Genomic DNA, 15,015 nt, shown 5'->3' on the forward strand with positions numbered 1-15,015 from the left:
GTAATACATGGTCTGATCATGGTGTGGTGGTAATTGTTCCTTTTGTATATGGTATTATTGGTCTTGGTATAGTGAATTGCGTTGTGTATGGCGGTCACTTGTTCTCTCTGGTATCAATAAGGTTTTGACTTAAAAATACTGATGTAAAATACTGACCAAATACAGAACATGTGAACGTGGCTAATGGATAAGTGATAAGTTATAGATTGGTGAGGGTCCAACTGCTGGGAACTGCACCGATCTGCAGAATGTGAACTCTTATTCCCATTTGTATGGAACGACATATTACTCTATCACAGATCTATTCATTCCCTAAGGGGCAGCACTTGACTTTTTCGGGAAGCCCTGAAAGAGAATGAATGGAGCTGCGGTCAGACATCCCATCTGCCGTTCCATTTTAAAATGGGGATAAAGTGTCCTGTCAAGGATAAAAGTTCCCCATTCTTCCTATCAGTGCAGTATCCAGTGGTCGGATTCCACCGATCAATAAGTTATTGCCTACATAACCTGTGGATAGCATCCTTTAATGCAAACTACCGTAATTGTACATTCCAGTTATCATGGTGCACAGTGGATGTGCAGCTGCTGCTTGTGTTTTACAGTCGACGGTCCACTATATCGGGGATAACGGCTAAGTTATTTGCATATTTGCATATATTTGCTTCTCTGATTATTGCGTTTTTTCTGCTTTTTTTTAAGTGTTTTACCCTTTGTTTGATGTGTTATGAAAGAGTCACCGGAGGAGGAAAAAACAAAAACACAAGCTAAGTCCAGAAAACCGGAGAGGTTGGTAGCTAGCGGATTGCAGACCCCTGATCCTATTCACCACAACTAACAGTAGCCGTGGGGGGTTCCTACGGTGCCCTAGACACCTCGTCACAGCTGGAGAGCTAAATTAGCCTAAAGAAAGAAAGGGGAAATCTAAACTGCCCCAGAGCAGACCCCAAAGCAATAGACAGCCCCCAACATGTATTGTCGGTGAAAAACAGATGAAAACACAAACACAGACAGAAAGACAGGCTGAGCAAATGATGGGGCCCAACTAATTAGATAGGAAATGACAGAAAAGATGCTGGCTGCAAACACGCAAAAAACCCTGCCAAAAATAATGTCCAACACGTCTGATAGAAAAGGCCCTGAAGTCACTAGACTTCAAAATCACTATATCAGCACTCAGGTATATTCTGAAGACAGAGCAAAGAGATCAACTGATCAGAGACAAAAATGGAGTTCAGCCCGTCCCAACCAGGGCAGGCTGAACACAAACACTATGTAAACAGACAAAATCTCATGGAAAAATAGCAGAGCAAAAACTTAGCTTTTAGTAGACAGGAACTAAACTGGATGACAGAGCTCAGAGCAGAAAGGATCACCAGTAACCCTGCAGGGCGTCGGCTGCCTTATATCCACTCAGAAATTCCGGATGTCCAATCACACTCCACCTGTTCAGATGACAGGTTCTTCCCATCCAGATCAATTTCACTACCTCCTTTCACCAGCAGAGGGAGTTCATCAGACATCAGAGGTGAAGGAGAAAATGAACTCATAACAGTACCTCCCCCTTGAGGAAAGGTCACCGAACCCTCATCCACGCCACCAGGGCGATCAGGATGGGCCCGATGAAAAGCACGAACCAATCTTTCGGGATGAATATCGGATGCAGAGACCCAAGAATTATCCTCCTGGTCATAACCCTTCCATTTAACCAAATACTGGAATCATAGAATCATAGAATCATAGAATCGTAGAGTTGGAAGGGACCTCCTGGGCCATCTGGTCCAACCCCCTGCTCAAAGCAGGATTCGCTAAATCATCCCAGTCAGATGTCTGTCCAGCCTCTGTTTGAAGACTTCCATTGAAGGAGAACTCACCACTTCTCGTGGCAGCCTGTTCCACTCATTGATCACTCTAACTGTCAAAAAGTTTTTTCTAATATCTAATCTGTGTCTCTTCCCATTCAGCTTCATCCCATTGCTTCTAGTCTTTCCTTGTGCAAATGAGAATAAAGTTGATCCTTCTACAATGTGACAGCCCTTTAGATATTTGTAGACAGCTATTAAGTCTCCTCTCAGTCTTCTCTTTTGCAAACTAAACATTCCCAAATCCTGCAACCTTTCCTCATAAGACAGGGTTTGCAGACCGGTCACCATTCTGGTCGCTCTTTTCTGAACTTGCTCCAGTTTGTTGATGTCTTTTTTAAAATGTGGTGCCCAAAACTGGACACAATATTCCAGATGAGGTCTGACCAAAGAGGAGTAAAGGGAAATAATGACTTCACGTGATCTAGACTGTATGCTTCTGTTAATACATCCTAGAATTGCATTTGCCTTTTTTGCTGCTGCATCTCACTGTTGACTCATATTCAGTCTGTGATCTATTAGTATACCCAAGTCTTTTTCACATGTGCTGTCACTTAGCCCTATTCCTCCCATTCTATATATGCTTTTTTCATTTTTATTGCCCAGATGTAGTACTTTGCATTTCTCCCTGTTAAAAACCATTCTGTTAGTTGCTGCCCACTTCTCCAGTTTATTTAAATCTTTTTGAATCCTCTCTCTCTCTTCTCTAGTATTAGCTATCCCTCCTAGCTTTGTGTCATCAGCAAATTTAATCAGTTTACCCTCAATTCCTTCATCTAAATCGTTGATAAAGATGTTGAACAATACAGGGCCCAGGACAGAGCCCTGTGGTACCCCACTTGAGACATTCTTCCAACTGGATGTGCAGCCATTCACGACCACTCTTTGGGTCCGATCACTAAGCCAGTTATGAATCCACCTAACAGTTGCCTTGTCCATTCCATACTTAGTCATTTTTTCAATAAGGATTGTATGAGAGACTTTGTCAAATGCTTTGCTGAAGTCAAGATATACTATATCTACAGCATTTCCTTGATCCACCCAATCAGTGATACCGTCATAGAAGGAAATTAAGTTAGTCTGACATGACTTATTAGTTAGAAACCCATGCTGACTCTGTTTAATCACTTCATTCTTATCCAGGTATTGACATACATGTTGTTTAATAATTTGTTCAAAGATCTTTCCTGGTATAGAAGTCAGACTCACCGGCCTATAGTTGCCTGGGTCCACCTTCTTCCCCTTTTTGAAGATAGGAACAACATTTGCTCTTCTCCAGTCTTCTGGCACTTCTCCTGTTCTCCAAGAATTTTCAAAGATTATGGAGAGGGGTTCAAAAATTTCTTCTGCTATCTCCTTCAGTACTCTGGGGTGTAATTCATCTGGACCTGGAGACTTGAATTCATTTAGGTTAGCTAAGTGTTTCCTCACTATCTTTCTGTTTATAGATATCCTGGATTCTTCTATTCCCTTAATAGGACAGTGAATAACAGTTGATGTTGCATTTCCTTTCTGAGAGAAAACAGATGCAAAATAGGAATTTAAAAGTTCAGCCTTCTCAACATCCTGTCTTACCATTTCATCATTTTCATCCTGTAAAAATCCTATAGCATCTTTGACTTTTCTTTTACTTTTGACATATCCCCAAAATCCTTTATTATTGCTTTTGACATCTCTTGCAAGCCTCAGTTCATTTTCAGCTTTAGCTAATCTGATTTGTGCCCTGCAGGTTCTGCAGACAGCATTATATTCTTCTTTAGATATGCCTCCCTCTTTCCATTTTATAAACATTTTTTTCTTCCTTTTTAGCATGTGCTTAAGTTCTGTGTTCATCCATCCTGGTTTCCTTAAATGCTTCCTATTCTTCCCTCTTTTCGGAATTGTTAACAACTGTGCTTTGAGAATTTCATTTTTCAAGATTTCCCATCCTTCCTGGACATTTTTGTCTTTAAGGATATCCAGCCATTGGATCCCTCCAATTCTCTTTCTGAATCCCTTAAAATCTGCCTTTCTGAAATCTAACCTTGACGTCTGAGTCTTCACAGGTCTTCCACCTCTAGTTATCCAAAATTCTAGCCAGACGAGAGTCCAGTATCTTCTCAACCTCATATTCCACATTACCTTCAACCAATACAGGGTCAGGAGGTGCCACCACAGGAACTACTGGCTCAACAAACCTCTTTAACAGAGACTTATGAAACACGTTATGGATTTTGAATGTAACAGGAAGAGCCAATCGAAAAGAGACTGGATTAAGAATCTCCAAAATCTTGTAAGGTCCAATAAATCTAGGTTTAAACTTTGGAGAAGCCACCTTCATAGAGATATTCTTTGATGACAACCAAACCATTTCACCCACCTTAAACCGGGGACCTATGTTCCTATGCCGGTTGGAAAACCGCTGGGCCTTTTCCTGGGAGAGAGACAACTTATCCACCACTTGGTCCCAGATCTGGTGCATTCTCTCCACCACAGTGTCAACACCTGGGCAGGCAGAAGACTCCACCTGCCCTGAAGAGAATCGAGGATGAAACCCAAAGTTACAAAAAAAAGGTGACATCAAAGTGGCAGAACTAGCTCTATTATTTAAAGCAAATTCGGCCAAGGGCAAAAATGAAACCCAGTCATCCTGATCAGCAGAAATAAAACATCACAAATACGACTCCAAAGTCTGGTTTGTTCTCTCTGACTGCCCATTGGTCTGAGGGTGAAACACAGAGGAGAAGGACAACTGAATTCCCAGCTTGGAACAGAAAGTCCTCCAAAATCTAGAAACAAACTGAACTCCTCTGTCAGATACAATGTTCTCAGGAATCCCGTGCAAGCGAACCACCTGTTGCAAAAACAAGGGCACCAACTCTGAGGAAGATGGCAACTTAGGGAGTGGTACAAGATGGACCATCTTAGAGAATCTATCACAAATCACCCAAATAACTGTCATTCTCTGAGAGACAGGCATATCAGAGATAAAATCCATTGAAATATGGGTCCATGGCCTCCTGGGCACCGGCAAAGGCATCAACAACCCACTAGAGCGAGAACAAGGTTTAGACCGGGAGCAAGTCCCACAGGACTGCACAAAATTCCTGACATCACGACATAAGGCGGGCCACCAAAAAGACCGACTCACCAAATCTTTAGTACCAAAAATACCTGGATAACCAGCCAATGCGGAGCAATGAACTTCAGACATTACTCTCTTCCTCCACTGGTCAGGAACATACAATTTTCCAATGGGACAACGCTCAGGTTTGTCCTCCTGAAACTCTTCCTGAGCACATCTGAAATTGGGCGAGATGGCAGAAAGAACTACCCCCTCACCTAAGAAGGAGCAGGCTTGGTCACAATAGGAGAATCAGCAAAGAAACACCTAGAGAGGGCGTTTGCCTTGACATTCTTAGTGCCCGGAAGAAAAGAGACCACAAAATCAAAACGTGTGAAAAACAAGGCCCACCTAGCCTGTCTAGGATTCAAGTGTTTGGCCGACTCCAGGTAAATCAAATTCTTGTGGTCAGTAAGGACGACTTGATGTTTAGCTCCCTTCAACCAATGTCTCCACTCCTCAAATGCCCATTTCATGGCTAACAGTTCCCGATTCGCCACATCATAGTTACGTTCGGATGGAGAGAACTTTCGGGAAAAGAAAGCACAGATATTCATTTTAGATGTTACAGGATCTTTTTGGGACAAAACAGCTCCTTCACCAATCTCAGAAGCGTCCACCTCTACCTGAAACGGGAGTGAGACATCAGGTTGCCGCAAGACCTGAGCAGAAGTGAACCTTCGCTTCAGCTCCTGAAAGGAAGAAACAGCCTCCGGAGACCAATTCAGCACATCAGCACCCTTCTTAGTCAAATCAGTCAATGGTTTGGCAATACCAGAAAAATTAGCTATAAATTTACGATAAAAATTAGCAAAACCCAAAAACTTCTGGAGGGCCTTCAAAGAAGTGGGCTGAACCCAATCATAAATGGCCTGTACCTTGGCAGGGTCCATTTCAATAGTTGACGGAGACAAAATAAATCCCAAAAATGAAATCCTCTGTACCCCAAAAAGACATTTCGATCCCTTGACATACAGGGAATTCTCCCTCAAAATCCAGAACACAGTCCGAACATGTTCCACATGAGAGTCCCAATCCCTGGAAAAGATCAAAATATCATCCAGATAGATTATCAAAAATTTATCCACAAAGTCTCGGAAAATATCATTCATGAAGCACTAAAAGACAGAAGGGGCATTAGTGAGCCCAAAAGGCATCACCAGGTACTCAAAATGTCCCTCCGGAGTATTAAACACCGTCTTCCTTTCATCCCCATGCTTAATGCGAATAAGATTATACGCCCCCCTGAGGTCAAGCTTGGTAAACCAGCAAGCACCTTTAACTCTGGAGAATAGATCAGAAATCAGGGGTAACGGATACTGATATTTAACAGTAATTTTGTTGAGGGAACGATAGTCAATACAAGGCCTTAATGAACCATCTTTCTTGGCCACGAAAAAAACCCCAGCTCCTAAGGGTGAAGAGGATGGTCTAATATGACCCTTCTCCAACGACTCCTTAATATAGGATCGCATAGCCTCATGCTCAGGTACAGATAAATTGAAAAGTCGACCCTTGGGAAATTTACACCCAGGGCTCAGCTCAATTGCACAGTCATAACTCCTATGAGGAGGCAAAGACGCAGACTCATTCTCACTAAATACATCATAAAAATCAGCTAAATAGTCAGGAACATCATGCGACAGGGGAGAGGTGGAGAAAACAGGAGCGTCACTAAGGGCACACCGACAACCCCAACTCACCACAGACAAAGATTTCCAATCCAAAACTGGATTATGGATTTGCAACCAAGGAAACCCCAGAACAATGGTATCATGCAAATTATGCAACACCAAAAATCTGCAATTTTCTTGATGGTCTGGGGTGACCCGCATTACCACCTGGGTCCAAAACTGAGGTTTATTCTTCGCCAAAGGAGTAGCATCAATACCCCTCAAAGGGATACGCGTCCGCAGAGGTGTCATAGGAAACCCACAACGTTTAGCAAAATCCAAGTCCATCAGGTCCAGAGCTGCTCCCGAATCCACAAAAGCCTTAGCGGAAAATGTGGTCAGGGAGCAGATCAGAGTAATTGCCAGAAGAAACTTAGGTTGAACACCACCCACAGTAAATGTGTGTGCAAAACGTTTCTCTCGTTTAGGGCAGACAGAAATAATATGAGAGGCATCTCCACAAAAAAAACACAGCTTATTACGCCTTCTGAACTCCTGACGTTGCGCCCTAGACAAAACTCTATCACATTGCCTAGGTTCAGACATTTGTTCAACAGGTGGCAACACCTCTCGTGCAGTTTTGCGTTCACGCAAACGCCGATCAACCTGAATGGCTAATGACATAGAATCGTCAAGACCAGAGGAAACAGGAAATCCCACCATAGTATCTTTTACGGTTTCTGACAAACCCTTCCGAAAGAGAGCTGCCAAGGCACCATCATTCCAGGTAGTAAGGACCGCCCACTTTCGGAATTTTTGACAGTACAACTCTGCAGAATCCTGACCCTGGCTCAATGCCAACAGGGCCTTTTCAGCCTGATCAATAGCATTAGGTTCATCATACAGCAACCTCAAGGCTTGAAAGAATGCGTTCACATTAGTTAGAATAGGATAATCAGGTTTTAAAGAAAACGGCCAATCCTGGGGATCGCCGCGCAGCAAAGAGATGACAATTTTAACCTGCTGCGCGGAGCTTCCCGATGAGTTAGGCTTCAAGGCAAAAAATAATTTACAATTATTCTAAAAATTCAAAAATTTAGACCGATCCCCAAAAAACACATCAGAAGTAGGGATCTTTGGTTCAGCAGCATGTGAATGAGCAAGATAGGCGGAAATTCCCCGCACTTCAACAGTGAGCTGCTCCACACGATCAGACAATTGCTTAATCTCCATTGAGAAAAAATTCCCCCTACTGCCTCAGAGAAATAGAGGAAAAAATATACAGAAAAAAAAAAATTCTGACACTTTTTTTTTTTTTACAATTCTTTCCTGCTATTGAGTACCCTAGAATCTGCAGTAAGGCTGGTGATTCTGTTATGAATGAGTCACCGGAGGAGGAAAAAACAAAAACACAAGCTAAGTCCAGAAAACCGGAGAGGTTGGTAGCTAGCGGATTGCAGACCCCTGATCCTATTCACCACAACTAACAGTAGCCGTGGGGGGTTCCTATGGTGCCCTAGACCCCTCGTCACAGCTGGAGAGCTAAATAAGCCTAAAGAAAGAAAGGGGAAATCTAAACTGCCCCAGAGCAGATCGCAAAGCAGTAGACAGCCCCCAACATGTATTGTCAGTGAAAAACAGATGAAAACACAAACACAGACAGAAAGACAGGCTGAGCAAATGATGGGGCCCAACTAACTAGCTAGGAAAGGACAGAAAAGATGCTGGCTGCAATCACGCAAAAAACCCTGCCAAAAATAATGTCCAACACGTCTGATAGAAAAGGCCCTGAAGTCACTAGACTTCAAAATCACTATATCAGCACTCAGGTATATTCTGAAGACAGAGCAAAGAGATCAACTGATCAGAGACAAAAATGGAGTTCAGCCCATCCCAACCAGGGCAGGCTGAACACAAACACTAGGTAAACAGACAAAATCTCATGGAAAAATAGCAGCGCAAAAACTTAGCTTTTAGTAGACAGGAACTAAACTGGATGCCAGAGCTCAGAGCAGAAAGGATCACCAGTAACCCTGCAGGGCGTCGGCTGCCTTATATCCACTCAGAAATTCCGGATGTCCAATCACACTCCACCTGTTCAGATGACAGGATCTTCCCATCCAGATCAATTTCACTACCTCCTTTCACCAGCAGAGGGAGTTCATCAGACATCAGAAGTGAAGGAGAAAATGAACTCATAACATTGATGTGTTTTGGTGCAGATTTCAAGCAGTGTTTCTAAGTACAGAAATTATTCAACTCTGCACTTGAAAATCTAATGTGACAAAGTACTGGTAAAGTACTGGAGGGAAGACATGTGTCACTACGTTTAATGGCATCAGTGATGTGAAACCCAGAGTATTTTCCTCCATCACATGACATGTTGCGAGAATTAAGCTAAGTTGCATAAATGCGCTGACTTTTATGTGGACATCCATAGAGTGGGTGGGAAGATGTTTACTTATCTTCCCCTGCAGAGAAGCACCGCTGTGTGCTGACAAGACCTGTGTGATGTTACAGTCATGTGATCAGTACATGGGGGAGGAGTCACATGGACTGGGGCTTAAATAGTTGGGCTCCAGAGGCAGTCTTTGTTCAGCAGGAATGTAGAGAGGATTCTCCAGTGGTTTATTATCTGAGGAGGAAAGACTGAACCTGTGGTGTGCAGAGTGTGCAGCTCCCCGCAAACTTATGGACTGCGTACAGCATTTTTGGTTTCCTTGTTGTTTTGCTGTTTTGCCCAGAGGGCCATGTTTATTTTCTCAGTTTGGTTTTTGCAGCCTTTAATAAACAAAGCACATTCTTAAAGAGACAGTGTTCCATTTCTACCAATGTATCCAGCCGATTGAGCCGCTCTAGCCGAGGTTGTGGAGAATGCGGGCAGCGTTCCCAGTGAACTCGTGTGACAGCCACAAGCAAGCGTACGACGTCAGGCAAGATGGAGTACCTGCTCAAACATCTGCTACAAGCACAGCAGCAACAGCACCAGCAGCAATTACAGCAGCAGCAGATAAAAAACAGAAAAGGAGGGCACCGCTACACAATATTATATGGGGTTCACCAAAGGCATGTTATGTAGATAATGAAAAAACAAAAAGAAGGAGAAAAAGAACAAGCCCAAAGAAATGGGAACACCCACATTTTGATAAAAACAATCAAAACTTTATTAGGGACACCAAAAACATGCTATAAGGGGCCAACAAGAAATTAAAAACATTTAAAAATAGACTGTGTATGACAGTAATATGTCAAGCGACGTGAGCAAAAATCGCTACTGCGCAAGCGCCTGTATTTTCCAGCGCAGTCTATGCCCCGGAAGTGTGTCCTGCATGTGAAGACTTTCGAGGCATAGACCGAGCTGGAAAATACCGGCGCTTGCGCAGTAGCGATTTTATGCTTCACCCACAGTTGGGCAAAGCTTACTGCGCAGGCGTCGGGGGCCTTTACATTGCGCAAGCAAGGAAACCAACGGCGTCTGTGGTATTCACTGATGAAGATTATGTGAAGCAAGCCGAGGAGGTGGGGGGAGAAGACTACTAAGCCACTCCCATCGGACCGGACAGCAGCGATTTGCATGCATCCCCAACAAGCTAAAAAGGGTATTTATGCCTCAAAGGTGCGGGGTCGGGGGGAGTCAAAAGCCCTACTAGAATCCTTATGGGACGCACAATTTAGTGATATATTTACATGATATCAATAAATATGGGTGACAGATTCCCTTTAACCCCTTCACCCCCCAAGGGTGGTTTGCACGTTCATGACCGGGCCAAGTTTTACAATTCTGACCACTGTCCCTTTATGAGGTCATAACTCTGGAACGCTTCCATGGATCCCGGTGATTCTGACATTGTTTTCTCGTGACATAATGTACTTCATGACAGTGGTAAAATTTCATTCATATAACTTGCGTTTATTTGTGAGAAAAACGGAAATTTGGCAAAAATTTTGAAAATTTCGCAATTTTCCAACTTTGAATTTTTATGCCCTTAAATCACAGAGATACGGCACACAAAAAACTTGATAACTAACATTGCCCACATGTTTACTTTACATCAGCACAATTTTGGAACCAAAATTTTTTTTTGTTAGGAAGTTATAAGGGTTAAAAATTGACCAGCGATTTCTCATTACCATTATATTTTTACGGACCGCATCACATTTGAAGCCACTTTGAGGGGTCTATATGATAGAAAATACCCAAAAGTGACACCATTCTAAAAAATGCACCCCTTAAGGTGCTCAAAACCACATTCAAGAAGATTATTAACCCTTTAGGTGCGTCACAGGAATTTTTTTGAATATTTAAAAAAAAATGAACATCTACCTTTTTTTCACAAAAAAAAAATACTTCAGGTTCAATTTTTTTTATTTTACCAAGGGTAACAGGAGAAATTGGACTGCAAAAGTTAGGCTGGGTTCACACGTGGCGTTTTTTTCGCGTTTCCGCGGCAGTTTTAACCGCGCGATTTTGCCGCGAAAACGCGAAAAATAAGCATCCCATGCATTCCTATGGGATTCCGCAATGCTGTGCTAATGCTGCGGTTTTTACCGCGGCGGAATCGCTTCGCGGTAAAAACCGCAGCATGCTCATTATTTTGCGGAATCGCGGCGATCCCGCACCCATAGGAATGCATTGTTCCGCTTATTTCCCGCATGTGGCTGTGCACACCATGCGGAAAGTAAGCAGAACAATTGCGGATGGTACCCATGGTCTCCTCTCCTCCGGACCATGGGTACCATCCGCAATTGTTCTTTGGGTACCATATCCCTGTAAAAATAGAATTTAAAATAAAAAATATTGTTATTCTCACCCTCCGACGTCCCGCGCAGCCTTCCCGCCTCTCTCCACGCTCGCGTTCCCAGTAGTCCTTTGCGAAAATGCCCGCGATGGCGTCCGATCTCGCGGGATCGCGAAGTCTCGCGGTAATTCGCGCGACGTCATCGCGAATTACCGCGAGACGTCGCGTTCCCGCGAGAACTGACGTCATCGCGGGCATTTTCGCAAAGGACTACTGGGAACGGATGCGCGGGACGTCGGAGGGTGAGAATAACACCATTTTTTATTTTTTTTTTACATTCTATCTTTTACTACTGATGCCGCATAAGCAGCCTCAGTAGTAAAAAGTTGGTCACACTCGTCAAACACTGTGTTTGACGAGTGTGACCAACCTGTCAATCAGTTCTCCAAGCGATGCTACAGATCGCTTGGAGAACGCTAGCATTTTGCAAGCTAATTACGCTTGCAAAATGCTAGTTTTTCCGCGGGAAAATCGCGGGAATTTAAAATGCGATTTTCCCGCGGACTGGAATTCCGGAATTCTCGCGGTAATTTCCGCAAGAGTTCCGGTACGTGTGCACTTAGCCTTATTGTGAAGTTTGTCCTGAGTACGCTGATACCTGATATGTGGGGGGAATGACTGTTTCGGCGTATGGCAGAGCTCAGAATGGAAGGAGCGCCGTTTGACTTTTTCAATGCAAAATTGGCTGGAATTCAGATCGGACGCCATGTCACGTTTGGAGAGTCCCTGATGTATCTAAACAGTGGAAACCCCCTACAAGTGACCCCATTTTGGAAACTAGATCCCCCAAGGAACTTATCTAGATATGTGGTGAGAACTTTGAACCCACAAGGGCTTCACAGAAGTTTATAACGTACAGCGGTACAATTAAAAAATCATATTTTTTCCACAAAAATGATCTTTTCACCCCAATTTTTATTTTCCCAAGGGTAACAGGACCCTAAAAGTTATTGTGAAATTTGTCCTGAGTATGCTGATACCCCACATGTGGGGGTAAACCACTATTTGGGCGCATGGCAGAGCTCGGAAGGGAAGCAGCACCATTTGACATTTTTGGCTGGAATTGAGATCGGACACCATGTCGCGATTGGAAAACACCTGATGTACCAAAACAGTGGAAACCCCCCACAAATGGCACCATTTTGGAAACTAGACCCCCTAAGGAACTTATCTAGATGTGTGGTGAGAACTTTGAACCCCCAAGGGCTTCACAGAAGTTTATAACATACAGCCGTACAATTAAAAAATCATATTTTTTCCACAAAAATGATCTTTTCACCCTCAATTCTTATTTTTCCAAGGACAACAGGACCCTAAAAGTTATTGTTCAATTTGTCCTGAGTACGCTGATACCCTACATGTGGGGGTAAACCACTATTTGGGCGCATAGCAGAGCTCGGAAGGGAAGCAGCACCATTTGACGTTTTTGGCTGGAATTGAGATCGGACACCATGTCGAGATTGGAAAACCCCTGATGTACCAAAACAGTGGAAACCCCCCACAAATGACACCATTTTGTAAACTAGACCCCCCAAGGAACTTATCTAGATGTGTGGTGAGCACTTTGAACCCCCCAGTGCTTCACAGAAGTTTATAACGCCCGGGCGTGAAAATAAAAAATTTGCATTTTTTCCACAAACATGATCTTTTAGTCACCATTTTTTTATTTTCCCAAGGGTACCAGGAGAAATTGGACCCCAAAAGTTGTTGTCCAATTTGTCCTGAGTATGCTGATACCCCATATGTGGGAGAAAACTACTGTATGGACACACGTCGGGGCTCGGAGGGGAAGTAGTGACGTTTTGGAATGCAGACTTTGATGGAATGGTCTGCGGGTGTCATGTTGCCTTTGGAGAGCCCCTAATGTACCTAAACAGTGGAAACCCCCCGCAATTGACCCAATTTTGAAAACTAGACCCCCTAAGGAACTTATCTAGATGTGAGGTGAGCAGTTTGAACCCCCAAGGGCTTCACAGAAGTTTATAATGCCAGGGCATGAAAATAAAAAAATCATATTTTTTCCACAAACATGATCAATTAGTCCCCATTTTTTTTATTTTCCCAAGGGTAACAGGAGAAATTGAACCCCAAAAGTTGTTGTCCAATTTGTCCTGAGTACGCTGACGCCCCATATGTGGGAGAAAACTACTGTATGGACACACGTCGGGGCTCGGAAGGGAAGTAGTGACGTTTTGGAATGCAGACTTTGATGGAATGGTCTGCGGGTGTCATGTTGCCTTTGGAGAGCCCCTAATGTACCTAAACAGTGGAAACCCCCACAAATGACCCCATTTTGGAAACTAGACCCCCTAAGGAATTTATCTAGATGTGAGGTGAGCACTTTGAACCCCCAAGGGCTTCACAGAAGTTTATAATGCCCGGGCATGAAAATAAAAAAATCGTATTTTTTTCACAAACATGATCAATTAGTCCCCAATTTTTTTATTTTTCCAAGGGTGACAGGAGAAATTGAACCCCAAAAGTTGTTGTCCAATTTGTCCTGAGTACGCTGACACCCCATATGTGGGAGAAAACTACTGTATGGACACACGTCGGGGCTCGGAAGGGAAGTAGTGACGTTTTGGAATGCAGACTTTGATGGAATGGTCTGCGGGTGTCATGTGCGTTTGGAGAGCCCCTGATGTACCTAAACTATTGAAACTCCCCACAAGTGACCCCATTTTGGACACTAGACCCCCCACGGAACTTATCTAGATGTGTGGTGAGCACTTTGAACCCCCAAGTGCTTCACAGAAGTTTATAACGCTCGGACGTGAAAATAAAAAAATCATTTTTTTCCACAAAAATGATATTTTTGCCCCCAATTTTTTATTTTCCTAAGGGTAACAGGAGAAAATGGACCCCAAAAGTTGTTTTGCAATTGTCCTGAGTAGGCTGATACCCTACATATGGGGGTAAAACACTGTTTGGGCGCATGGCAGAGCTTGGAAGGGAAGGAGCACCATATGACTTTTTCAACTCAGAATTGGCTGGAATTGAGATCAGACGCCATGTTGCATTTGGAGAGCCCCTGATGTGCCCAAACAGTGGAAACCCCCCAATTCTAACTCCAACCCGAACCCCAACACACCCCTAACCCTAATCTCAGCCCTAACCCTAGCCCTAACCCTAGCCCTAGCCCTAACCCTAGCCCTAGCCCTAACCCTAACCCTGGACCTAACCCTAGCCCTAACCCTAATGGGAAAATGGAAATACATACATTTTTTAAATTTTATTATTTTTCCCTAACTAAGGGGGTGATAACGGTGCGTTTAATTTACTATTTATGGCGGTTTTTATGTTTGGCAGCTGTCACACGCTAAAAGACGCTTTTTATTGCAAAAATAGTTTTTGCATCATCACATATTGAGAGCTATAATTTTTCCGTATTTTGACCCACTGAGTCATGTGAGGTCTTATTTTTTGTGGGACGAGTTGACGTTTTTATTGGTACCATTTTCGGGCACGTGACATTTTTTGATCGCTTTTTATTCTGATTTTTGGGACGCAGAATGAACAAAAACCAGAGTTTCATGAATTTCTTTTGGTGGGGTGCGATTACACCGTTCCGTGTGCGGTAAAATTGATAAAGCGGTTTTATTCTTCGGGTCAGTACGGTTACAGCAATACCTCATTTAGGT

Source organism: Dendrobates tinctorius, unplaced genomic scaffold (genome assembly GCF_039654945.1).
Source record: "Dendrobates tinctorius isolate UK_male_01 unplaced genomic scaffold, ASM3965494v1 ptg000159l, whole genome shotgun sequence".
Classification (NCBI taxonomy): domain Eukaryota; kingdom Metazoa; phylum Chordata; class Amphibia; order Anura; family Dendrobatidae; genus Dendrobates; species Dendrobates tinctorius.